Source organism: Tupaia chinensis, unplaced genomic scaffold (assembly GCF_000334495.1).
Source record: "Tupaia chinensis unplaced genomic scaffold, TupChi_1.0 Scaffold000101_1, whole genome shotgun sequence".
NCBI classification, from domain to species: Eukaryota; Metazoa; Chordata; class Mammalia; order Scandentia; family Tupaiidae; genus Tupaia; species Tupaia belangeri.
This window is the reverse complement of record NW_006159565.1, coordinates 1,858,227-1,870,590: the sequence shown is the minus strand read 5'-3', so window position 1 is coordinate 1,870,590 and position 12,364 is coordinate 1,858,227.

Here is a 12,364-nt window from a genome sequence, read left to right as displayed (position 1 = left end):
CGGATGGAGCTCATGGAAGAAATAACTGACCATGGGGACGTCGACACTGCTGTCTTTCAAATGGCAGTGGGTGTGCAGACGCTGGATGTGCAGCCACCGAGACTCAGCAAAGGCAACTGAACAGAAATGAGCAAAAGGGCAAAGACATCCCAGAGGAAGTGATGCCAGCAAAAACTTTATTGCAAAGAATTCTAGAAGGTATTTCACAATATTGAAAACACAGAGGATCAAATGTTGGAAGCTGATCTTTCTTATTGGAGAAAGAGGTATTGAAACTCACCAAGGCATGGAAAAGATGTCCACTCTGTGTCGGGTGTTGCACGTCAAGTGAGGAAGGCAGGCATCCTTCAAACTGCTCTTGGGAAATTATTCATTCTTAATGTTTCTAATGCTTTAAATGGCAAGGGGTGAAATAAATCTTAGTTTTACCATTTTTTCTTTTTATTTTTTGCTATAGGGCATATGTGATCACCAGAGACAGATAGAGGAAAAGTGAGAAATTATCTCCCCTCCCCCAGAGGTATGGCCATGCTGCAATCTTTTCTCCTCTATTCTCCTCTCAGGATTTTGTGCGTACACACACACACACACACACACACACACACGCACACCCCTGGTGTGTTCTTCAAGATGTCCAGTCTGGGACTTGAACTGTGCAATCAACTATGTGGGATCCAGCTGCCTTAACTACCACACCATCTGCTGGCCTGGTTTTACTATTTTTTTTTTCATTTTCCTACACATTTATGACAAATGATAAGAGAGTTCATGTTTTGACAGAATTTCTTTTTTAGGGAGAGATTTCTTTTTTCCTATAGGGCATGTGCACTTGCCAGAGAGAAAAAGAGACAACAAGAAATCATCCCCAGAGGGATGACCACACCACAATCCCTTCTCTTCCGTTCTCCTCTTGGGATTTTGGGCATGCACACACATGCACCCAGCATGAGTCTTAAGTCACTGGGTCCGGGACGCGCACTGACATCGATGTAACGGAGAGATTTCTTTTTTGCTATAGGGCATGTGCACTTGCCAGAGAGAAAAAGAGACAACAAGAAATCATCCCCAGAGGGATGACCACACCACAATCCCTTCTCTTCCGTTCTCCTCTTGGGATTTTGGGCATGCACACACATGCACCCAGCATGAGTCTTAAGTCACTGGGTCCGGGACGCGCACTGACATCGATGTAACCATTACACCATCTGCTGGTCCCATTGATGGACATTTTTAAAGGTCACAGAACAATAGTAATTCCCCCATTTACTATTGTTAAAAGTTTTTATTGATCTATTTCTTTGTGGTCCACCCTTAGCCTCAGCCAGCCCAGATCAGTCATGTGCATGTGCAGCTGGTACGTACAGGGAGGCTCTGGGGCACAAACCTGGGACCTTCCCCTGTGGAGCTAGCATCGCCAAGTGTGTTACTGTGGCACCACTGTCCCTCCCCTGCCACTGAGTATTAAGATGAGTTTGGTTTTGGCTGGCATGGTCCTTCTTACCATCCTGCACCATCAGGCACAGCAGAAGCACCTGGGGGACAAGCAGCCGCTATAGACCAGGGCTGGATTGATTCTTTTGTTGACTTGACTAGACTTAAGAGAGCGATGGAGAAAATCTTAGTAATGTAGATTCAGTGTGAAAGGGGGTGCCTGTAACCATTACACCGCAAATAGCACATGGAAAGCTACGAGGAAATGGCCTTCCAACATTTGAAAACTATTATCCAATGATCAAGGAAGTCTCTTACACCATGTGACACGCATCTTTGTTGTTTTGTCTTACCTTAATGTAAATAAATACATCGGCCCACATTGCAGGTGGAGCTGAGCTCAGAGCTGGCTGTTACACTTTTCTGCACCCACACTCCACTGGCTTGGAGGAACATTCCCCGCTCTGTAGCACAGATGAGGAGGCCTGCCGATGGAGCCAGTGGCCATGATAAAATCCACGTGATAAAGAGCTCATGCCTGACCTGCCTCTTCCTGAGCCGGACTGTGGACTAGACACTGCAAAGATGTCCTGGACCCAGGTCAGACTGTTAATCTGGCAGAAGAGGGGCCCAGGGAGGTCCTCAGACAGTCACAAGCTGGAGGGAGGCAGATGAAGGGGAATGGGTGCCCTGTCAGCACCTTTCCTGCATCCCCCACCAAACCCACCTCTGCCTGGCTCTGCAAAAGGCTCAAGGTCTTACCTGCATCTACGGTTTATCCTACTGTGACCAGAACCCAGGGGAAGCAGGTGGAGAGATCCTGAGGCCCCAGCCTGGGCGAAGTTCCCATTTCCTGTCACAAATGGTTAGACATGGGAGGCCCACAGAGCCCTTTGCTGGTTAGGCCACAGCATTTCCGTGACAGGCTTGCTCACCAAGCAGGGCCTCCGGAGTGCCAGGTGTACCTGCTCTGCCCACACCTCAGCCTGGGGTAGGCGGGTGAAGCCCTGGGCACCAGGTCCTCCAAGCGGCTCCTTGGCTAATGTGCCTCCTCCTCCCTGCAGGTTTCCAGCTGCTTTCAGACTGAAAGGCTGGGCAGAAATGATTTCTGCTGAGATCTCAGAGGCAGGTCTCGTGTTCTATGACTGCTCTAACCTCACCTTCTCCCTCTTCGCCCTGTCCTCTGCTCGTGATCCCTGCCCTCTCCCTCTCTCTTCCTTTCCTCCATCTTCCAGCACCCTTGTCTTGGCCCTACACAGGCAATGTACACTCCTGTCACTCCCCATCGGAGGACGCTCTCGGCAGGGCACACAGGTGGGGTTGGTGCTGCCAGGGAGCTAAGGACTTGGGAGCAGACTTCACCCACGAGGAGCAGAGGCTAGTGGGTAGATGCCCCAGCTCCCTTGTGGCTCTGCTGTCCCCTGCTCTGCAGCAGCTCTGGGGACATCCTCAGCGTCCCAGAGGCCCCAGCTGGGTTGAGGGCCAGCTGCCCGATGAGCAGGCCAGCTTTGTGCCCACAACTCTTCTCTTCCCACCCCCCCCTCCCCCCCCAGAGTCCACATCCCTGTCTCAGGTGCCATTTTGGGGGCCAGCCCATCTGAAGACCAGGCCCTCTGCTTCCCTTCCAGGCCCTTCTGTTCTTGGGTCATTCCTGCCTGGAAGGGTTTCAGAGATCAAAGTCACTTTGCCCCAGATGTGCCCTGACTAGGACACAGTATAGCATAGAGATGACAACAGCAGCTGTCCTGGTACCTGTTAGGCAGACCCTGGCACAGACTGGTGCACCGTGAGGGGCCTGCTCCGGGCACTTTGACCGCCTGGGTGGTTCTGTTATGGCTCCCGGCCCACAGGGGAGGAAAACAGAAGATGGGAAAGTCTAGACTGCACAGCAGGGCCAAGCTTGGGGAGCTAAGCCCTGCACAGACAGCGCTCAGCCCTGCAAGGCCGGGCTCAGCCCTGCAAGGCCCTGCTGAGAAAGCTGGCCTGGGCACACCCAGAGACTCACTGACGTGCTTTGGATGTTCCTGGAAGCCTGGCAGGATAGACACCAGAGGGCTGGGACGCACGCAGACAGGAGGCACCTGGGGACATTGGCAGCTCCCGGGCCTGGCAGGCTGACTGCATGCCTTGGAGTGGTGATTGGTGCATAATGAGGTGTGCCTGTGTCTGAGACTCAGCAGTAGGAGCAACAGCAGAGGCCCCAGAGCAGCCTCCTGCTCTCCCTGTGCTCAGGACTTCTTCCATGCAACACACGCGTGCACACCATGTGCCACAGCCCCCGTGGGCTCCGGGGAGAGGGAGTCAAAGACCAATACCTGTCTCAGGAGAACCCAGTCTACTGGGAAGGCAGGTGATGGGCCAGGAGGGAGTGGAAAGCATGAGGCTGCCTCCAGGTTCTCCCACTATCTTGTGAGATCTAGCTTCCATCTCTGTGCCTCACTGTCCTCATCTGAAAATGTGCACGACAATGGCACCCACCTCCACAGGTTGTAGTGAAACATAGATGATTTATTTATTTATTTATTTATTTATTTATTTTCTTTTTTTGAGAGGTTTTTGCTATAGGGTGCGTGTGCTTGCCACAAAGACAGAGAGAGACAGACAGAAAGCGAGAAATCACCCCCCAGTGGGGATGGCCACGCCGTAATCCCTTCTCGCGAACTGCAGTCGACTACATGGGAGTCCAGAGACATAGCCTTTACGCTAACTGCTGGTCCCATAGATGATTTAATGCAGATAAAGCACTGGCAGTGTTGCCTGGCTCACGAGCCTTCGGTTTTAAGAACAGAGCACGGAGCAGGCATGGAGCTTGGCCGGGAACCAGAGAGAAGGCTGCAGAGAGTAGGCCGGCCAAGTGGAGGGCTGGCAGGGGGAAGTTCAATGGGAGCTTCTTGGTTTAGGTCCCTGCTTTGAAATAGGAGTTCATCGGGGTGTTGGAGAAATTGCCCTGAGCTGGTGGTGAGAAAGGAAAGCCTGCCAGAAAGAAATACTTGTTATGAAAGGACTTTCCCTCATCACTGATGCAAACCTGCAGAAGAGCCCAGATCTCTCCATGGTGTTCTGAGGAATGTTCTATATTCGTGTGTGTCTATTTCTGGTCTTTCTCTTCTGTTCCACTGATCTATTGTCTATTTTTTTTTTGCCAATACCACACTCGTTGTTGTTGTCGCCTTCTCCTCCTCCTTCTTTTTCTCCTCTCCCTCTTCCTCTTTCTTGCCAGAGTGTACATGTGCTTAGAAAGAGAGAAGGCCCCCTCCAATGGGGCATGGTCACATCATGGTCCTTTTTCCTCCATTTTTTCCATCCCACCAGGATTTGAGACATGCACTCCTATGGGCCCAACATGTGTTTGAAGCCACTGAGGCCAGGACTGGAATTGCAGGCGGCCATGAGTGCTCTAGTTTCCAATGCACAGGGCCCACCCACTGTGCCACAGGGCCGACCCCATGCTGTACTGATTACTGTAGCTTTATAGTAAGTCTTGGAGTCAGGTAGCATCAGTCCTCCAACTCTGTTCTCCTTTAATATTGTGTTGGCGGCTCTGGAACTTTGGCCTCTCCATAGACACTTTAAAATCAGTGTGCTATTATCCACAATATAGTTTGCTGGACTTGGGATTGGTATTGTGTTGAATTTATAGATCAAGTAGGTAAGAACTGGCATCTTGGCAATGTTGAGTCTTCTTATCCATGAACATGGAATACCTCTCCATTTATTTGGAACTTCTTTGAATTATTTCATCAGTTTTATATTTTTCTCATATAGTCTCTGTATATATTTTGCTAGCTTTATACTTAAATTTTTCATTTTGGGGGTACAAATATAAATGGTATTGTGTTTGGGGCCAGCAGGTGGCATAGTGGTTAAGGCACTGGACTCCCACATGGCCAACCAAGGTTTGAGTCCCTCAACTGGTGGCTTGAAACTCATGTAGGGCATGTTTGTATGTGAGCCCAAAATCCCAAGAGGAGAACGGAGGAGAAAAGATTGCAGTGTAGTCATCCCTCCAGGGTGTGAGATGGGGTGATTTCTTGCTTTATGTCTCTCTGCCTGTCTCTGTCTCTCCAGTGAGTGCATGCATCCGATAATGAAAATCTCTCTCTTGCTCGCAAAAAGTAAAAAGGTGTGGTGTTTTAAGCTCCAGATTTCAATGGTTTATTGTTGATATACAGGAAAGCAATTAATCTTTGTATATTAACCTTATATCCTGTGAGGTTATAATAATTATTAGTTCCAGGAAATTTTTGTGTTGATTCTTTGAGATTTTCCACATAGATAATTGTGATTTTCCACATAGACAATTGTGTCTATTGTCATCTGTGAACAAAAGCAAAGTCATTGACTTTAAACAGCTTTTTATTATGGAAGAATTCAAATTTATACAAACATAACAGACCTCCATCATTCAACTTCAGCAATTGTTGACTCATGGCCAGTCTGGCTTCATGTATGCCTATACTTTCCCTCCATGCTTTGAAAACCCCAGATAGCATATCATATTACCTGCATGTATTTCAACTTGTGCGTCTAAAGGAGGACACTTTTCCTCAAAATAGTAACAATATTTCCTTAATAGCATCAGATAGCCAATCAATGCTCTAATTTTCCCAACTGTTTTGTAAACCTTCCAGTTTTTTATTTTGAAAAATTTTAATTTTATAGAAGGACTGAAAGTACACTGCAACGAACGTCTCTAGACACCTTGCCTTTATGTGAATTTAATAATTGTTAAAACTATCATCTTTCATTTTTGACGTCCAGCGTTTTATTATTAGGTATGCATTATTCGTAGCCATCTTATCAAGTCACTGTTTTTCTTTTCAGTTTTGCCAGAGGATATGTGCACTCGCCCAGGAGAGACAGAAAGAGAGAGAAGGAAAGCAAGAAAGCACTCCCCATAGGATGTAGTCACTCCACAATCTCTTCTCCTCCATTTCTCCCTCCTTTTGGGAGCTGGGGCATGCACCCACACACGCCCAATATGTTTTTCCAAGCCACCAGGACTGGGGTGGTCAGCCATGTAGGATCCTGCTGCCTTAACTGCCAGGCCATAGGGCTTTTTAGTAGTCAGTCTTTTTAAAAAAGTTTATTTATTTATTTCTTCAGAGAGAGAGAGTGAGACCGAAGACAGGCACCCCCAGCAAGGTTTTCGTGCCATAATCTCCCTCAGCTTTAGCCAGCCGGGATCATGGGCACACACATTCATGTGCCTAATGTGTACAGGGAGAGCTCAAGACATGAAGCCAGCACTTCCCATATGGCTTTAGCATTGATCTTTGCATATTAACCTGTATCCTGTGAGGTTATAATCAGGTTATATGGTGTTAATGCTGTGTCCCTGTGGCTGACCCATCGTTAGTTTTTAATGTGTATTATCAAGCTTATCAATATCTTTTAAATATATATATAATATATATATACATATATATTATATATACATATATTTAATTGCCAAAGAGACAGAAAGAGAGAGACAGAGGGAGAAGCACTCCCAATGGGCTGTGGTCACACTATGAGCCCTTCTCTTCCATTTCTTCATCTTGACATTTTGGGCACACAGATGTACCCAGTGTGTTTTGCAAGACACCCAGTCTGGGATTTGAACTGTAGTCAGCCATGTGGGATCTGGCCCCCTTAACCACTTGGCTATGGCGCTGGCCTTAGGGTATATCTTTTCCTAAATTCTTGTTTCTTTTTATATCTTTCTGGAAAATTGTATAATTATTCATGCATTTCACAATATTTCTTGAGCAGCTCCAGACATGTAGCCCTTTCTCATATAAATTCTTCATTCCATTGAGTTAATTACTCTTTTACTCTTTGCTGTTCGTGTGACAGCCTGTTACTCTTCTAGTGACTCCTCAGCACCACCGGGTTTTCTAAGTAATTAGTGCTGGTGAGTAGAGAACTATCGCTTTGAGAATATTACTCTCACAATCAGACACCTTTTTGAGCCTTCTCACTGGTCCTGATCATTTCCTAAGGATTTTCCAGGTAGAATGTAACCATGTGAAAATAACGTTAACTCTGTGAACTCATTTCCATTTTGTTTTTAGTTGTGGTAAAACACACATAACCTGAAACTTACCATTGTAACCATTTGTAAGCATTGAAGTGCACTTCAGTGGCATTTTGCGCATTTGCGATGTTGTGCCACCATCTGGTTACAGAGCTTTTTTATCACTCCAAACAAAAACTCTACCTATTAAGCAATCACTCCCCACTTTGCCTCCCCTAGTCCCTGGTCAGCACCCCAGGCCCCTGGAGCTGCAAACACCCTGAGTCTTCCTCTGGTGCACAGGCTGCTCGTTTCCTTCCCTGGGCCACTCTTTGGAGATTTGTGTTTCCAACCGTCTCTGTTTCTGCTGTTCATTTCGAATAGATTAAAGGTCTAGGGTCACCTAGTGTGGATATTACCACTCCAGCACCAAACTGGGGCCCTGGATCTGGGTCCACATAACTTGACCATATTTCTCTCTGCCTTTAAGGTCTTCATCCTTGAGAATTTGTCCTTTCTCCTGAGCTCAGTGATGTATGGACGTTTATACTGGGTATCTGTGTCCACCGGGATCATTCCCGTTGTTAAAACCCTCCATGTGTTTTCTCACCATCCCACATACCCTCCGATGGCAGTCTTTCCATTTACAGAGCAGGAGTCGTGGTGCCTGCCTCTTCCGTCTGTGAGCGGAGGCTCTCGGCTGAGCGTGTTGCTTCCGAAAAATGAAACTGTTCGTATTCAATGACCAGTTTAGACATGAAGTCAGATGACCACTTAAGAGAATCTGAGAGCCGAACATGAATTTTAAGTGACTGCTGGGTAATCGCACCTTCTCTTAACTGGCCTATTTCTTTATCGGGTTTTATTTTAAGTGCTTCAGAGCATTTGTGTTGCTATAAACGAACCTTGTCTCATAGCTCTTTTGCAGCCAAACTCTCCCCCAGCTTATGCAAATATGAGTCCCCCAGAAAGCAGCCCCCACACCGTCTGCAATTGAGAGCAACAATAAATTCTAGGGTCAGGTTCTGGGTTTCAAACCCTCAGGAGACATTAGGCCAGGAGCTGGGTGGAGGACTCCTGTTATTTTGCCACGGAGCCCTTAGCTCAGCTCTCCCGCAGCAGAGTTGAGTACTCTTTTGGACATAAGGGTACTGGGAAGGGTTTTGTTTCTTGCTTTATAAAAATCTAAATGTATTGAAAATGTTTAGTCTAGTTTGGGGAGGAAATGAATCCACCAAAACTCTCACGTGTTGTAAGTCGAGGTGGAAATGGGCACTTTGGGGTAGCCTCCAAAGATGGTTTCATGATTTAATCCTATCCTTTCCTGTGGGATGTTGCTTTGCATCAAGAGATAGAGTCTATTTCCCCTTCCCTGACACCTGTCCTGAACTTCCGACTTGTTTCAGCCAAGAGAATGAAGTCTTGTTTCAGCCAAGAGAATGAAGTCATAGTGATCCCATGCCAGTTCAGGGCTTAGCTGTTAAGAAACCTGGCAGCTTCTGCTCTTACTCTTTGGAAGTCAGCCATCATGCAAGGAGTCTGACTGCCTGCCCAGATGCTGCCATGTTTTGAGGAAGCCCAAGCTGCCATGTGGAGTGGGAGAAGCCTGGGCATCTCCTAGCTATTCTAGCCAAGTAAATAAACAGCATCTTTTTTGGATATCTAGCCATTGGAGGGCAGCTGGATCCAGCCAGTCTGCAGGATTGTGAGTAACAATAAATTATTGTTTTGAGCCAAATTATGGGGTGATTTGTTATACAGCAGTAGCTCTCTGAAACAACCATTTGAAAAACAACCATTGGCCCTATCTTGCAAAGCTGAATTTTTGCATATTTAGCAACTTCACTGGTAGGTATGAACCCCACAGAAATGCCCCAAAATACATATACGAAAGTGTTCATAGTGATACTGCTTGTAATAGCCACAAATTGAAAGCAACTACATGCCCATTAGCAGGAGAATATGTAAAAAAGTGACGCCCCCTTCACTCAATGGAGAGCCACACAGCAATAAGGACAGATAAACACCATCACACACTGGGATGAGTCTCACGAATATAAAACTAGGTGTAAGGGCTGGACACAAAGGATCACAGCCATCATAAAGCACGAAACAGGTAAAAATGAGCCTCAGGTACGAGATGACAGGATTGTGGTTAGAGGTTGGGAAGGAGCAAGATGGCTTCTTCGGAGCTGCGGGTATTGTGTTTTTCCACTTCCTGAGCTAGGTGCTGGTGCCACAGGCTTCTTTGCACTCTGCGACCACGTATTAAGCCCTAAAGCTTATGTTTCAAACAATTCCCTTCCTTCCCTCCCTTTTCTCTGTTCCTTCCTTTTTCACATTGCTGGAGGAAACACAAGCTTGCTTATCAGAGAGAGTGAGACAGGGAGAGGGAGGGATCACTCTCCGGGGGCCGGGGGGTAGTCATGCCACAGTCCCTTCCCTTCTCCCCCATTTCTCCAGCCTATTGGGATTAGGGGGTAGTCATGCCACAGTCCCTTCCCTTTTCCCCCATTTCTCCAGCCTATTGGGATTTTGGGTACACACGCACACACATGACCCATGTAGTTTTCAAGCTGCTGGGGTTGGGATTTGGTCTACAGTTGACTGTGGAATCCAGCTCCCTTAACCACGAGGCTAAGGGGCCGGCTCTTGGACAGTTCTCTTATTTACGTGTTACACCTCAATCCAAAGTTTTCTTTAAAAAACAGAATGCATGTGCTCGTGTGGCGTAAGGCCTGGGCCATTAAGGTTTACATCCTGGTGTGACAGCCAGCCCAGTTTTTGGCCCCATTGGGTGTCCTCAGGATTCAGCCCTCCGGAGTCTGGGACACTCTTCACTTAGGGAGAAGGAGGCATCTTGCACTTGGTGTTTTACCATCTGCTGGGCATGCCTTGTTCCAGACAGTCTGAGGAGATGCCCAATTGCTTCGCTGGGGCTTCCTGCTTCCAGGGGTGTTCCAACCCAGAGACTACATCCCAGCCTCCTCTGTGGGACCGTCACATTCCAGGCCACTATCCACCTGCCCTAATCATTCCAGGGCCAGGTGCAGACAGAGGGACGGCCCAGAGCTCTGGAGCCTGGAGAGATGGTTTACACTGATCAGCCCAGAGCCTGCCTGCCCTGTCTCGCCCCTTCCTTCTCCAGAAACAAAGGCTCTTGCCCGTGGCCCCCTCCCTTTGCCTCCCAACTCACCTTGGTGCTTCCCCACGCGGCTACCCATGGTGTGTGCACCCTCATCCTCGGAGCCGTGGGTGGCAAACTCTCATCTCGGTAGCAGTGGATCATCTCATCGTTGGCCTTCTGCCTCACATGTCTATCCACGTGCCACATGTGCAGACAAAGAAGGCCCTGAACCACAAGTGCCCAGACCTGGTACAAACCCTGAATTTTCACAGCAGTCTGGGTTTGGGTCCTGGCGTTGGCCTGTGGGCTGAGTGGCCCTTGGGTGATGATGTCTTCTTTGGGCCCCGGTTTCCTCCTGTGGGGAAGGGGGCCATAATTCCAGCTTTGCAGGAGTGGCATACGGTGAGCTGGGAAAGGTGGGAATACCCCACGCTCGTCCCTCCTCCCAGAAGCAGGGCAAAGTCTGCCTGGAAAAGGCTGGGGTCCTCGAGGAACCAGCACTAGAAGAGAAGCCCTTCTAGGAATGGCCCTGGGTATGGCCCAGTTCATGCCCTGAGAGTCACTTCGAGGTCCTCTCGAACTCTTCTCCTATCTGGGGTGTGGGGGAGCTGCTGGCTCTAAGGTCAAGGGTCCACCTGTGAGAACGTGAGTGCCTCAGTTTCCTCCTCTGTAAAATGGGGGCAAGCCAGGGAGAAGCTCGGGCAGAGTCAGCAAGATGGAACGAGGGAGGCTGGCAGAGGCGGATACCAGAACAGATACCTCCAAACGTGAGACCGACCCAAGTGCCCAGGCGTGTTTTGGTCCAAGTGCTCCAAGAGGAGATTCCAAGAGGATTACTGCAATGTAAGGGAAGGGAGCCCTCGGGACAAGGATTACTGCAATGTAAGGGAAGGGAGCCCTGAGTGCAGATCCTGATGGCCTTGGCAAGGTCTAGGCTGCTTCAAAGGGAGAATGCTGCTGGGGGGGGGGGGGGGGCGGGGTTTAACATGTTTTGGGGGGGGGGCAGATTTACACATGGAACCACACAGGCGAAGGGGGGCAGGATGGAGGCCCTTCTCGGGGACTGTGTCCAAAGATTGCCCGGCCCTCACATTCCTGTGGGGCTGTGTAAAATGCCCACTGGCCTGAGGGACAGCGGTTCTCAAAGTGCGGCCACCAGGCCAGCAGTATCAGTATCACCTGGGAACCTACTGAAAATGCAGCTTCTTCATCTCACCTGACCCCCGCCTCAGCATCTCGGGGTACCCAGCAGCCTGTACTCTGGTGAGTCTTCAGGTTATTGATACATGCTCCCCTTCGCAAATCAGTCTCAGGGGCCGTGTAAAGAGAAGAGAAAATGCGGTTGCTGCCTGCCAGCTAGGCGGTTTTGGACCAGGAGGCTTTCGGAGAGGAACGTAACATTCATCAAATGCCCATGGGTTGAGGGTTGGGCTGGTGTTTCTGTTAAGTGTGTCACAAAACAGATGAGCTCGAAGTGCAGAGTGGAATGAACCGCCCCCATTTTCCTATAGGGAAACTTCCTCAGCAGCCTATGGCTGGTGTAGTGGGGGAAAAAGCATCCCCTAAATCCCATGTCCACTTGGAATCTCAGAATATGAGTCCATTTAGAAACAGGGCCTTGGCAGACGTCATTTCTTAAGGATCTTGGGATGAAGTCATAGCAGATTAGGGAGAGCATTCAATCAACGCTAGGTGCCCTAGTAAGAGGAGAGGACCGAGAGAGAAGACAGCCATGTGGAGATGGGGTGACATAGCTACAGGCCAACGAATTCCTGGAGCCACTAGAAGCCGGGACAGGGGGGAAGAAT